This window comes from Marmota marmota, unplaced genomic scaffold (genome assembly GCF_001458135.2).
Source record: "Marmota marmota marmota unplaced genomic scaffold, marMar, whole genome shotgun sequence".
In the NCBI taxonomy this organism is placed as follows: Eukaryota; Metazoa; Chordata; class Mammalia; order Rodentia; family Sciuridae; genus Marmota; species Marmota marmota.
The window spans coordinates 37,390,948-37,403,737 of NW_025999949.1; the positions used below are offsets into that span (position 1 = coordinate 37,390,948).

Genomic DNA, 12,790 nt, shown 5'->3' on the forward strand with positions numbered 1-12,790 from the left:
AGGGAGGGGGAGGGGGAAAGAGAGAGAGAGAGAGAGGGGGAGAGGGAGAGGGAGAGGGAGAGAGAGAGAGATCTTCAAGGACAATATATAACCCCCAAAAGCACTCCCCGGGGACCCCCTCCTGTGGCCACACCTACTTGCCCACAGTTACCACCCAGTTAACCCTGTCAAGGAATTCATGCCCTGACCAGGTCAAGGCTCTCACAGCCCTGTCATTTCACCTCTAAGCCTTCTTGCATTGTCTCACATATGAGCTTTGGGGGACACCTCACATCTAAACCGTAACAGAGAGCTTGATCCATTTGTGCTCTTGGTGTGGTCCTAGGGTCCGAACCATGGGCTGCACAGGCAGTAGGCACACTCTCTACCACTGACCTCCCACCCCAGCTGACCTGTCAACAGCACAGGTCTGAAGTGCTTGGGTCTACTTACACTTATTTATTTCAAAATTTGTGACAATGAGAAAAAACTCATGAACCACATAGCTTAGAAATAATAAAAAATTAAGAAAAAGTTACACCTGTCATGAATGCATGAAATATATGTCGATATGTCCACTTTATCACTTATTGCCACAAAGTAGATACACATCTATTATAAAAAGTTAAAAATCACTCCTACAAACTCTTACAGATCACACTTGGTGCTGTTGAAGTCAGTAAATATGTATATATACACAATGGAATATCACTCAGCCATAAAGAAGAATGAAATAATGACATTAGCTGGTAAATGGGTGGAACTGGAGACTATCATGCTAAGTGAAATAAGCCAATCCCCAAATCAAGGCAGAATATTCTGTCTGATATGTGGGTGTGACTCACGATAAGCAGGGTGGGAGGAGGAATGGAAGTTCACTGGATCAGGCCAAGGGGAAGGGAGGGAAGGAGGGGAATGGGAATGGGAAAGACAGTAGAATGAATGAGACACCCCTTTCCGTGTTCATGTGAACCTCACACCGTGCCTGACCACAAGAATGGGAGCTGTACGCCCTGTAGGTAGGGTACGTCAAACCCATTCTCCGTCACGTCTAACTAAAAAAAACAAATTTTTCAAAAGAAATATGTATATGTGAACAAATGTGAAGATGTGGAATCATACTACTGTTCTCATTCTTCCAGTTGTTTATGCCACAAAATCACTTCTTCATACCCACTGTGCACTAAAGCACACTCTAGTGATTATTATTATTTTTGGTGTTGCTGGGGAGTGAACCCAGGGCCATGTGCTTGTGAGGCAAGCCCTCTACCAACTGAGCCATGTCACCAGCCTACTCTAGTAATTATTATTATTATTATTATTATTATTATTATTATTTTGTACTCGGGATCGGACCCAGGGGCATTTTACCACTAAGCTACATTGCCAGCCATTTTTTAATTTTTTTTTTTTTTTTTTAGTATTTATTTTTTAGTTCTCGGCGGACACATCTTTGTTTGTACGTGGTGCTGAGGATCGAACCTGGGCCGCACGCATGCCAGGCGAGCGCGCTACCGCTTGAGCCACATCCCCAGCCCCATTTTTTAATTTTTTATTTTGAGATAAGGCCTGGCTAATTGTGAGGCTGGCTTTGAACTTGCAGCCCTCCTGCGTCAGCCCACTGAGCTGTTGGGATCACAGGTGTGTGCCATTGCACCTGGCTTTCTAGTAATTATTTTAAATGCATTGGCATCATGTGGAAAACAAAATGTGGCCCTACAGACCCAGGTTGCGGGACTGCCAGCTGTCCCCACAGTGAGAGGCAGTTGTGATAGACCACAGCAGGTGTGGGCCATCCACAGACCACCCACCAGCTGCTCTCACTTCAAAAGTCAGGGAGTCTGCTGTCTGCACGGAGGGGTGATGCTGACCTTCTCTGTGTTGTCCTGATTTTAGTATGTGTTCTGCCAAGGTGAGCACTGAATGCCAGCTCTTAGAAATTTTTTAAAAGTGCCGGGCACAGTGGTGCAGGCCTGTAATCCCAGCGATTTAGGAGACTGAGGCAGGAGGATCACAAGTTGGAAGCCAGCCTTGGCAACTTAGAGACCCTGTTAGAATAAAAAAGAGAAGGAGCTGGGGATGTGGCTCAGTGGTAGAGCACCCCTGGGTTTAATCCCCAGTATAAAAAAATTCAAAAAATAGAAATAAATAAAAATTAAAAAAGCATTAGTCTCTCAAATAATGTAAAAAAACCAGAAAGCAGAGTCACAGACTGTGTCATGGAAGGCCAGCGTCCATCCCTGCCTGGCACTCGCCTTGCTGAGCCCCCGTTTCCTGGAAACCCTTTAAGACACCATCAGGGCCCTCTCCCTCGGGCCCAGCGCCCCCCTGAGCACCCCTGGCCGGGAGGGTCTCATGGCATCAGCTCCTCAGTCTGTGTCTATTTTGGAGTGTCTTAGTTGCTTCCTCATTTTGGGGGGTACTCTCCTACTGAGCCTTACCCCCAGCCCTTTTTTGAGTTGGAGACAGGGCCTTCTAAATTGCTGAGGCTGGCCTCCAACTTGTGGCCCGGGCCGCGGCTCCCCGCTGTTGGCTCAGGTGTGGCCTCTGCCCAGCTCATCTTCACCTTGGAGGAAGAGTTCTGCTGGATACAGGATTCTTGGTGGACAGGTTTGGGGGTTTTTTAGCACTTCAAATATATTATATCTCAGCTTTTTGGCTTCCAAGTTAACAGACAAGTAACATGTTAATAATCTTTTTTTTAATTTTTAAAAAATATTTTTAATACCTTTTAATTATTTTTTACATTTTTTTAAGTTGTAGGTGGACACAATGCCCTTATTTATTTACTTATTTTCGTGTGGTGCTGAAGGTGGAGCCCAGTGCCTGCACTGCTAGGCGAGCCCCCCACTGAGCCGTAGCCCAGCCTCTCTGCTAACAGTCTTACTGAGGGTCCCTGGTATGCGCAGGTCACTTCTTTCTCCCGTGGCTCCTGGGCCCTCTCAGCCTCAGCGTGACTGTCTCCTCACCTGGAGCTCCTGGAGTGCCGTCCTCATTCCGTCTCCCACACGGCATATTCCTCCCATCTGCCCTCTGCCCTCTCTTCTGAGAGCCCACCGTGAGTGCTGGTCCGCTTGGTGGTGTCCTGCAGTTTACTGGGCCGTGTCCCCTTCCTTTGGTCTCCTCTTCCTGCTCTCCAGCTCTGATCATGTCCACCATCCTGTGTCCAGGTCCGCCATCCTGTGTCCAGGTCCGCCATCCTGTCCCCAGGTCCTCCATCCTGTCCCCAGGTCCGCCATCCTGTCCCCAGGTCCGCCATCCTGTGTCCAGGTCCGCCATCCTGTCCCCAGGTCCGCCATCCTGTGTCCAGGTCCGCCATCCTGGTCTGCTGGTTCTCCCTGCTGCCGGCTCACGTGTCCTTTTAGTCTCCCTGGTGAACTTTCCTTGGGCGGTTGCCGGGGTGCTCTGTGGACCCCTATCTGTGCTCCTGTTTTGCGTACTCACCGTTCTCTTGGCGTTCGACCTCCTGCCCTGGCTTCAGACTCTGAACACCTTTCAGCAGCTGGCCACTAGATGTGCCGTAGGGCCTTCCCCAGGGGCAGCCTGTGGATTTTTTCCTGAGTGGGCCGTGCTTTCCTGTTTCCGTGAGGCTTGTGATTTTTTGTTGAACAGGGAATTTGAGTTTACTCATGTGGAAATCAGCCCCCCTCCCAGGGTTCACTGGGCTTAGGGTAGGTTGGCTCTGTGCCAAGCACCAGCAGAGTGCATGGGCATCTTCAGGTCTTCTCAGGTCTTTTCTGAGCCTTTCGTTGGGCATGTGTGATCACCTTCTAAGTTTCCCCATATGTGCAATTATTTTGAACGTCCTAGTCTTTAACCTTTGACTTCAAAAGCAGAAGAAGAGAAAAATGAAGGTGGAAAAGAGCACTGGCCTTTTAAATCCCTAGAAGTCACTTTAGCCACAATGGCAGCTGCCTCTTGGTGTCACTCTGTGATTGCAAGTAGCCAACCAGTGACCTATTGCTGCCTCACTCAGCACCAAGAATCTGGCCATTTCCTTATCTTGTAGCCTCTGTGTGCCAGCCCAGGGGTGGGGCCTGGGCTCCCCGCGTCTCCCCGGGGCCGCAGCTCACCCAGGCTGCTCTGCACCATGGGGCCGAGAGGCCCTGCCTGCGGCTGCCCGTCTTGCCCGGGCCTCTCCGGAGCTGCTTGCAACACCAAAGCCAGAAGGGGGGCATCTGCTACCAAGACAAGGTGGCCGCCTCCCGTGACCTGAGCCTTGAAGGGACGCCCGTTACCTTCACTGTGTTCCATTGGTCAGGAGCTCAGAGGGAAGGGACTACTAGGCCCGGACGCCAGAGGCAGGGGCAGTGGGCCAGGCTAGTCTTTCACTGGGGCACCGTCCATCAGCCACCGCTGTCCAGATGTGACCTCCCCTGGGCACTCAGCTGTGGCATCTGCTAAGCCCAGCAGAGTCCATGGCATGAAGCCTGCTGGGAAGTGGTTCCCTTGTCAGGGCCGTGTCTGCCCGTGCTGTGGGGTCAGTATTCACAGGTCCACTGGTGCTTGCCCTTCACTGCAGACAAGAAGGTCAGATTCATGTCCAAAACACGCTTACTCAGTGAGTCCAGAGAGCGCCCCTTCCTGGGCCCAGGGCTCATATGGTGGACCAATCAGTAGATGGCTGGCCGCGCCTGGGCTGTGGGGCAGTGCAGGGCCAGGGCTGACATCTGCTCTGGACTGGGCGTCCAGGAGGGCGGAGGCTATGCTGCAGGGCAGTGCCAGGGCTGCTCTGAACATGGCTCAGTGACTGCAGCCAGGGGCTGGGGAGAGTGGCCTCACTTAGCACGTGGCGCCCTTTCCTCCTGACGTCCCTCCTGGTGCCCCCTGCCACACGTGGCTTGGTGACCATCTGCGTAGGAGCACAATCATCCTCCCACTCTGTGCTGTCTGCTCACGCCCTCGTTCCACAGGGCTGTGTTCGACCAGGCAGCCTCCAGCCTTCCAGTCTGCTCACTCATGCCTCCCGGGCCTGACCGTTCACGACCACTAGACCACGCCCTCGAGCCCACACCTGTGTGCATCGTGGTGGAGGGTGTGCGTCACAAAACGCAGCTCAGAGTTCTTCCCGCCCGTGGCGTCGGCGTTGGCTGAGGGCCAGAGCCACAGCACAGGGCGCTCGGCCTCTGCTCGGCAGGCTGGATGCTGTCCCTTCCCTGGCACAGCAGGACTGTCGCGTGATGTGGCAGGGTGGNAGCCGTTTATTGCAGGACAGGAGCAGTATTTATACATTCCACACAGCTTATCTAATTAGCATAAACTAGATACATCAGTCAACCAATCAGGAATCTCTACACCTAATGGCTCGGTTTTGTTACTTCTCAAACCACTCCCTCTGACATTTTGCCAGGCACCATCCAGACTTGTTTACAGACTCTAACACCAGGGACACAATATAAACTCCAAGGACCCTCCCAGTGACCTGCCTCCTCCAGGGCCCTGCGCTGCAGGAGGACGGCCCCTCGGCCCCGGCCCCGTGCGCCTCTAGAGCCACGGACCGCAGTGCGGGGGCGGGGGCAGGGCTTTCCGTGCGGAGCCCAGGCACGGTCCGTGGTAATCTGGAGCCCCCGAGGTCCCTCCAGGTCCCTCCGGCGGCTCTGGCCACACTGGGCAGCTGGGTGTGCCTGAGCCCCTCACCTCCGCTAGGGGCCCGGATCCCCGCGGTGGCCTTCAGCTCAGGAAACCCATGGCCAGAGAAATCAGCTTTTCACACCGCCAAGTGACCAGCCCTCGGGCCAGCATGAAGATTGTCTTCTTTGGCCCCAGGTTCAGAAACTCGGGATTCCAGTGAGATGAACTTGGGCCAAACTTGCAATCTCCGGCCAGGCCTGGCAGGCCAGCCCAGTATCGGGACTCATGGGCAACTCGCCAGGGGTGGGTGGGCCCAGGAGCCAGGCTCCCTCTCACCCTCAGAGTGGGCTGCTCAGGGCTGACCTGCTCCTGGGCTGCTGGCATCTGGCCCTCTCCCACCAGGAGCCGGCCTGTGCTCAGGGGCCAGCACACAACCAAGGTGGGTGGGTGACTGCGTCTGTTAGGGCTGCGTGTGTGCTGGCTCTCAGAAAGCAGCGCTGTGTCCACCAGGCCACAGCCAGGAAAGCAGGCGGCTGGCTGGTCTATGCCAGGCTGGAACAGTGAGGACAGGCAGGGGCAGCCTGGGTGGCCTCCACCTCCCTCCTGGGCACCTCCTGGCCTCTACCCATAGCACCTCCATGGAGCTGGGGGAGGAGGATAGGAGCTGGACGTGGCAACCAGACCCTCATCACGGAGGGACCCTTGTGACTTTCAGGAAGAGGGCAAACGAGAGTCCCATGTCTGTGGGAGCTCTCCAGGAACACTCCCTGTGCGGGCAGGTGTAGCTCCGCACCCCTAGGAACAGCCCTCGTCAGGATCCCCTCAGGAGGCTCCGCCCTGAACAGCGTGAGCAGGCTGAGGCCAGGTGGCGTTCTGCCTTGCTGACCGTCGCCAGCCACTGCCCTGGGGCACCTCTGGGGAGCCTGCAGGAGGGGAGCAACTATACCACCCACTTCTGGGGTTCTGTGGGTCTTCCCACCCCCCGGCACTGTCCGGCACCGCGTGGCTGGCGGGAGAAGCCAGGAGGGGAGAGGCTGGGCCCTGGCGACTTCACCACAGAGACCTCTCTGGCCTTTCTGTTCTGTTTGTGATTCTGCAGCCGACTCTTGCACTGAGTTCATCTTATTGTGGATGATCGTATGCTGACCGTGATAGTGATAAGGACCCAGAAGGATCTTTAGAAATGTAGAACCTATAGGGAAGTTTTAAAAAATAGCCCTCAAAAGAACATAAAGTCCAACTATGATTCTTTTTGTCAATAAGTATATAATAGGATTATTGATTTTAAAAAAGCCTAAAATTGATGAGGATAGAAATCATTGAAGAGAGTGTGATAGATATAAAGGAGAAAGGCAAAATGGATGATTTCTGATTATTAAAAACTTGTGTGTGTTTAAAAGGTCACGATGTTTGTATTCCACAGTCAAGTAACAGTTTTATCTTAAAGTTCTCAGGATACCAGACAGAAATCTGACCTTTTGTAACTATTTAACTTATGAGGCATTTTAGGTGTCCATTCAGAAATGCACAAAGGCGGGAAGTTCTACATTTTTAAATGAGATGCTCAAGCCAGAAAGACGGAGGACTCTGCCCAGGCGCTGGGCTGAGCCCTGCGGGTCGTGGCGTGTGGTGCTGGTCCCTTGCCAGTGCCTGCAGCCCCGTGAGGGCAGCCAGTCACCCTGCCGTGTGCAGGGCATGAGATAAGGGCCCGTGGTCACGTCGCCGACAGAGGAACGCCGGCTTTTCTGAGGTGTCCTGGGGTGCCAGGAGATGTGTCCAGAGGTCATTTCCAGGAAGAGCGTCACTTCTGGGGCGTGCAGAGGGGTAGGAAGGGTGGCCAGAGGGGCCGCAGCGCCCGTGGAGAGAAGCCCAAGACCAGGGCTCACCCTGCGGCGGGGCGCTGGCCCCTGTCGACCTGGAGTCCGTGAGTGCAGGGTGCGGGCACCGAGTGCAGGCTCCGCCTCCGCCTGGCCTCTCCAAGACACGCAGAGGACAGTCAGAGGGCCCCTCGGCTCTACTCTGGGAATTAGGGGTGACTCCCCCAAGGACCCCATTTCTTCCGTTACTGTCCTCCAGCAGCCACATAATGGGGGCATCTATCCACCAGCACAGGAAAGATGGACAGCGACTGGCCCTTACAGAGGTGTTTCTTACATCTCTATCTAAATAAAATGTTAAATCTTATTTATTTTCTATTGATTTTAGACTTACACAAAATTAACAAAATCAGTATGCGATTCCCCACATATTCCTTGCTAGCATGGTGGTCCAGGACCAGGAAATCAGCTTTGATAGCAGGGCTGCCCGAGGAGGACCCTGAGGTGTGGCCAGCTGCTGCAGGACGCCCCACTGCGGTCCTCTGTCACTCTCCAGCTACTGCAGCCGGCCGCTGTCCCTGCAGTCACAACTTTTCTTTCATGACCTTGACACATTTGAAGGGTATAGGTGACTCTGTCCAGCCCTCTCCCTGGGGCTCTGTCTGGCTCCACGGGGCTGGCCGGGCCTGGGGCTTGTGGTGCCCCCTTGATGGCTGGGCTGAGGCAGTCCCTGCCCTGCTGTCCCATAAGCATCTTGGGGGAGATCTGCTGAGATGGGGAAAAACTGCTTCTCCCCAGTCTCCCCGCCACCCCAGGTGTCCAGTGGCCCTCCTCGAAGCCTGGCCACTCACCCCCACATCCAGTGACCTTCCATGGCTGGCCTGGAGTCCTTGGGGAAGAGCTGTCCTTCTGCCCAGTCAGGCTCCGTGTGGGCGAGGAGAGCCTCCCCCGTTCCTGGGCCCTGGTCTCTGCGTGGGGCGGGGGTGTCTTCCTGGTGCTTCTTAGTGGGGGTCATGCCCTCGGTCCAGTGGGAGGTGGGGCAGGTCTCTAATTGTGGGTGTGGTGCCATCCGCTGTACCAGACCCCTGAGGGACTCCGAGTTTCAGCTGCCTGGGTCACTCCAAGGCCATCTCAGTTTTATTCTTTACTGTCTGGGTGAGAAGGAGTGGTCACCCACACCCAGGTGGCCCCCAGGTTTCTGGACCTGCCTTTTCATCTCTCCTTCAAAACAGCCACTCCCTCCCGAGCGCACCTCCTGTCAACAGCAGTGACAGTGACCAGTGTCGCCGGCGTCCTGTTCTCTGACCACTTCTAGAGCTCTGCGCTCCAGAGGGGCATGGTGGCCTTCGCACCCACCCAGAGGACTTCCAGGAAGCTTGGGTGTCCTGCATGCCGCCTTCCTGTGGGCAAGATGCCTGCGCTCCCGTGGCCTCCAGCCGGCAGGACTCGGCCTGGCAGGACTGTTGGTCAGGCCGCACTCCACCACCAGTCCTGGACCAGTTAGGGCCTCAGGGACAAGTCCGCGGCCCAGGTGACAAAAGCGGGTTCTCCCACAGGCTGTGTGTTCCACAGAAGGCCCTGCTCCCAGCAGAGTGGATGGAGGGCTGCTGCATGTCCCCAGGTCCCCTCCATCATGGGTGTGCCTGCACCTCACTGCCAACTCCTGACTGGGTGGCCTTTCTTCCCTCTCCTCCTCCTCCTCCTTGTTCTTCTCCTTTCCCGTCCGCGGGAGGTGTGCCCAGGCCCAGCACACACTCGGCAGACACTGCGCCACCGAGCTGCCTCGCCAGCCCTTGCTAAGCACCCAGAGTGGCTCTGAGTGGGCTCCTCTCTGTCTCTGAGTGGCTGGGGTCCAGGGGTGTGCCCACTGTGCCTGGCTGGGCAGCTTTAACGGGTAGCATTGTTGTTAACTCACCTTCCAGTTTTTAGTACGGTTTCCCGTGTGAACCGTGAGCTATTATAAAGTGCAATTCATGATCTCTAAATATGTAGGTATCTCTAGTCACACTTTGTCATCTAATTTCAATGGCATTAAAATAGATTCAATATGATCTCAGCAGTGAGTTTGTTTAAATGTGCTTTATAGTTTATATGATCTCTTTTGGCAAATCTTCCATGTCTGTCTAAAAGAACGTGCCTTCTACCATTATTGGGTCCAATATTCTATGTACCGAGTGTGTGAATGCCATGTAAAATCTGTGACCCTCACTGATTTGTGATCTGTCTGTTAGCTGAGATGGTTTCAAGCTCCATTGTGATCGTAGGTCAACTGTTTCTACTTGTAGTCTCTGTATATATTCTGAAGCCCCATTGCTTGGGACATACAGTTTTGTGTTTTATTTTGATGAATTGATCCCCAAATCATTTGAAACATTTTTTAAAAAATGCTTTCTAGTTGTCAATGGACGTGATTTTTATTTATATGTATGTGGTGCTGAGACCTCACACACCCGCCGTGGGCAGAGCCCTCCCAATGAGCCAGCCGCCCGAGACCTTCTCCTCCAGTCAGTGACACTGTCACCTTCAAGTCCCTGGCCTGAGGTCAACATAGCACCGATAGTCACATTGTAATTGATCATCCAATAGTAAATACCTGTCTCCTCGTGGCTGTCGTTCCTGTGTCTTTAGCCTTAGGATATGTTCCTTATAAGCACCGAATAGTTTTTAAAACTCTGGTCTGACGCCAGCCCTCTTTACCCCAGCTCCTCTGGGGTCCCAACGCCTTTGGGTGCTCCCCTCTTACCCGTCTGCCTGCTGGGCCCGGTCCTCCCCTCTTCTCTTTTCTTTTTGAGTCGGCGCCTTGCTGTGGGGCCTGGCGCAGTGCCCACTATCCCACTCCTCAGGATATATGCAAAGGACTTAAAATTAGCATACTATAGTGACTTGGCCACATCAATGTTTATAGCAGCTCAATTCACAATAGCTAAACTATGGAACCAACAACCTAGGTGCCCTTCAACAGATGAATGGATAAAGACAATGTGGTACATATACACAATGGAATATTACTCTGCTGGGTAAAAGGCAGGGTTGCTGGGTAAAAGGCAGGACACTTTTTTTGGTGTATGTCCTCAATCCCGTCCTGTCTTTAGTTAGCTAATTGTGGCCACCCTAACCCAAGCCCTGCCGAGCCCTCTGAGTACAGACGCGTCCGCTTGGCCCCAGGCTCTGCCTTGCAAGCTGTTCCATCTGTTGGCCACAGGACCTGGGCTGCCTCGGGTTCCTTCTCCAGGCCCTGACTCTTCACTTCGGAGCTCTCCAAGGCCTCAGACTCCGCTCCACCCAGGATCTGCTCAGGCTACCTGCTGCCCCAGCTTTGGGGACCCGGATTGGCAGCCTCCTCTGGGTTGCTGTAGGAAGGCCCAGTCCCTGCAGGCCATCTGCTCTTTTGTGGGGGTACTTGAATGGCCCGGCTGTACGTGGTGCAGCTGTTCATGTCTTATCACCGGCATATTTTTTGTCCCTTTTAAGATTCATTTCAGGATTTCCTTTCCCTCCCTCACCTTTTTTTTTTTTTTTTTTTTTGATAAAGGAAGCAACTACAGAAAGCTTTTATTTGTTCAAAGTAACCAGTGCTACTGATGCAAAACAAAAAACAAAACCCAACACCTCCCCAATACTACTTTCAAAACCAACATATCAAACTTGATTTTCATTAGAATGTAGCTATTTTTTCACACTAGTAAATCAAAAACCAAGACCCAGATTTTATATATATATAAATATATATATAAAAACAATGCAAATAGTTATTGAGCTTCATCTTCTGGACAAGAATGCCAAGTTAGTCTCTCTTCATAAAAAGCAATTACAATTTGAGGACACTCCATATTTGCTTCTTTTGCCAGCACCAAGTCTGCCTCATCTGAATCTTTCCATTTCATAAGAAACATCAATTCTCCACTGCTGTCTGTGGCACCGATTATTCGTTCAGGATCAAGACCTCTGGCAAAGCCTCTTGGTTAGTCAGCAGCATCTCTTTTCTTCTTTGACTTGCTATCATCAGATTCCCTGTCAGATAAAGATTTTCTTTTGGTACCATCTTTTTCTTGACCAGCTTTTTGAGAATTAAGAAATGCTTCAATTAATTCTGGACAATCTAAATTTTCTTCAGGTTCCCAAGTATTGTCAGCATCTGTAAATCCTTTCCACTTCAGAAAGTATTCCACCTTTCCATTTACTACACGTCGGTCTAGGACTTTTTCTACCACAAATTCTTCAGGCTCTGCCGCTTCAACTTTTTTACTCTTTCCATTCTGTTTCTTTCCCATTTTTTGCAATGTAGTCTTATTGGAGGCCATTTTTTTAAATTGCAGACTTGAAGAGCTACAATCACCACCTCCGATGCTCCAGGTTGCGGATCTGCAGCGTCTCCAGCCCTGTGCGCCTCCCTCCCTCACCTTTTTGTTTTGAGTTTTTCTGTGTTGTTCAGATGGTTTCTAAACATCCTCCTGCCTCAGCCTCCCGAGTAGCAGGGACCTCAGTGCACACCTCCGTGCCTGGCTTCATTGCAGGATTTTCTTATTCTGAGAATTCACCTTTGTTCATGGTCAGTCCCACGCCCTGGAGACACTGATCCCTCCAGGGCTTTGCTGGCCCAGTCTCCTGTGCCTCCTGTGGTCTGTTCTTAGTTTCCTTCTTCCTAGGGCTCTCGGTGGCCTGCCCCCCCCCCCCACAAGCTGGGCTGCACCCTCCTTTCCCTCTGGCTGCTCCTTCCTCACTGTCAGGTCTGTAGGGCCCCTTTGTCTCCTTTGCTGATTCGGTTCCTACCTCATCTGCAGGGTTAGCCCTCAGACCCCTCTAAGGTGACCCCAGCCAGGGGCAGCCGCTCTTTAGCTGGGGCTTGGGTCTGCCCTCTTCTGAGTCCAGTGGGGTTGTGGCTGGAGACCGCCTGGCGTCTGCATTGTGTCTGTGGCTGCTGGGCCCCTCCTGGGGTGGGCTCACGGGCCTTCTCTGCTCGGGGCTGTTTTCGTCACCTGACCTCGGGGTTTCCTGGCAGCCTTTCCAGACGGTGACTTTCCAAGCTGTGGGCTCACTGAGAACTTTCAGGGTGCAGGGAGGTGGGGGACTTCCTGCCGAGGCCGGGCACTCTTTCTCCTGGCTCCCTCTTGACCCTGCTTGCGGGGTCTGTGCTGCTGGCTCGCTCAGGCTTGGCTGCTGGACTGAGAACGTGTGGGTCCTCTGGGGGCAGATGGTGCAGGCTCCCTTCGTCTGGCAGATCCGGAGCTAGGGGCACCCGCAAGGATTAGGTGCATGTGAAGCCTCTCCCCACTGCCAGGGCCCACCCCGGAGGTCCAAGCGGCCACCCGCATCCAGTGTGCCTTTCGGCAGCACCTGGCGAGGAAGGCGCTGGCCCTGCGCAGGCAGGAGCGGCAGGAGTACCTGGAGCGGATGGAGGAGCTGCAGAGGGAGGTGAGCGCGGG

The 12,790-nt window shown here is 53.3% G+C and overlaps 1 long non-coding RNA gene and 1 pseudogene across 1 annotated transcript in view; one reads left to right on the forward strand and one right to left on the reverse strand.

Annotated features, from left to right (window-relative positions):
* LOC125616569 overlaps positions 1–12,784 on the forward strand; it is a 21,381-nt gene extending 8,597 nt beyond the window's left edge. The window contains exons 3-4 of the long non-coding RNA XR_007347286.1: positions 8,600–8,898; positions 11,684–12,784. This is a non-coding gene — a long non-coding RNA (uncharacterized LOC125616569). The remainder of the gene's footprint in view (positions 1–8,599; positions 8,899–11,683) is intronic.
* Positions 11,102–11,686, reverse strand: LOC107142999 (annotated as a pseudogene).
* Positions 12,785–12,790: the final 6 nt, after the last annotated feature.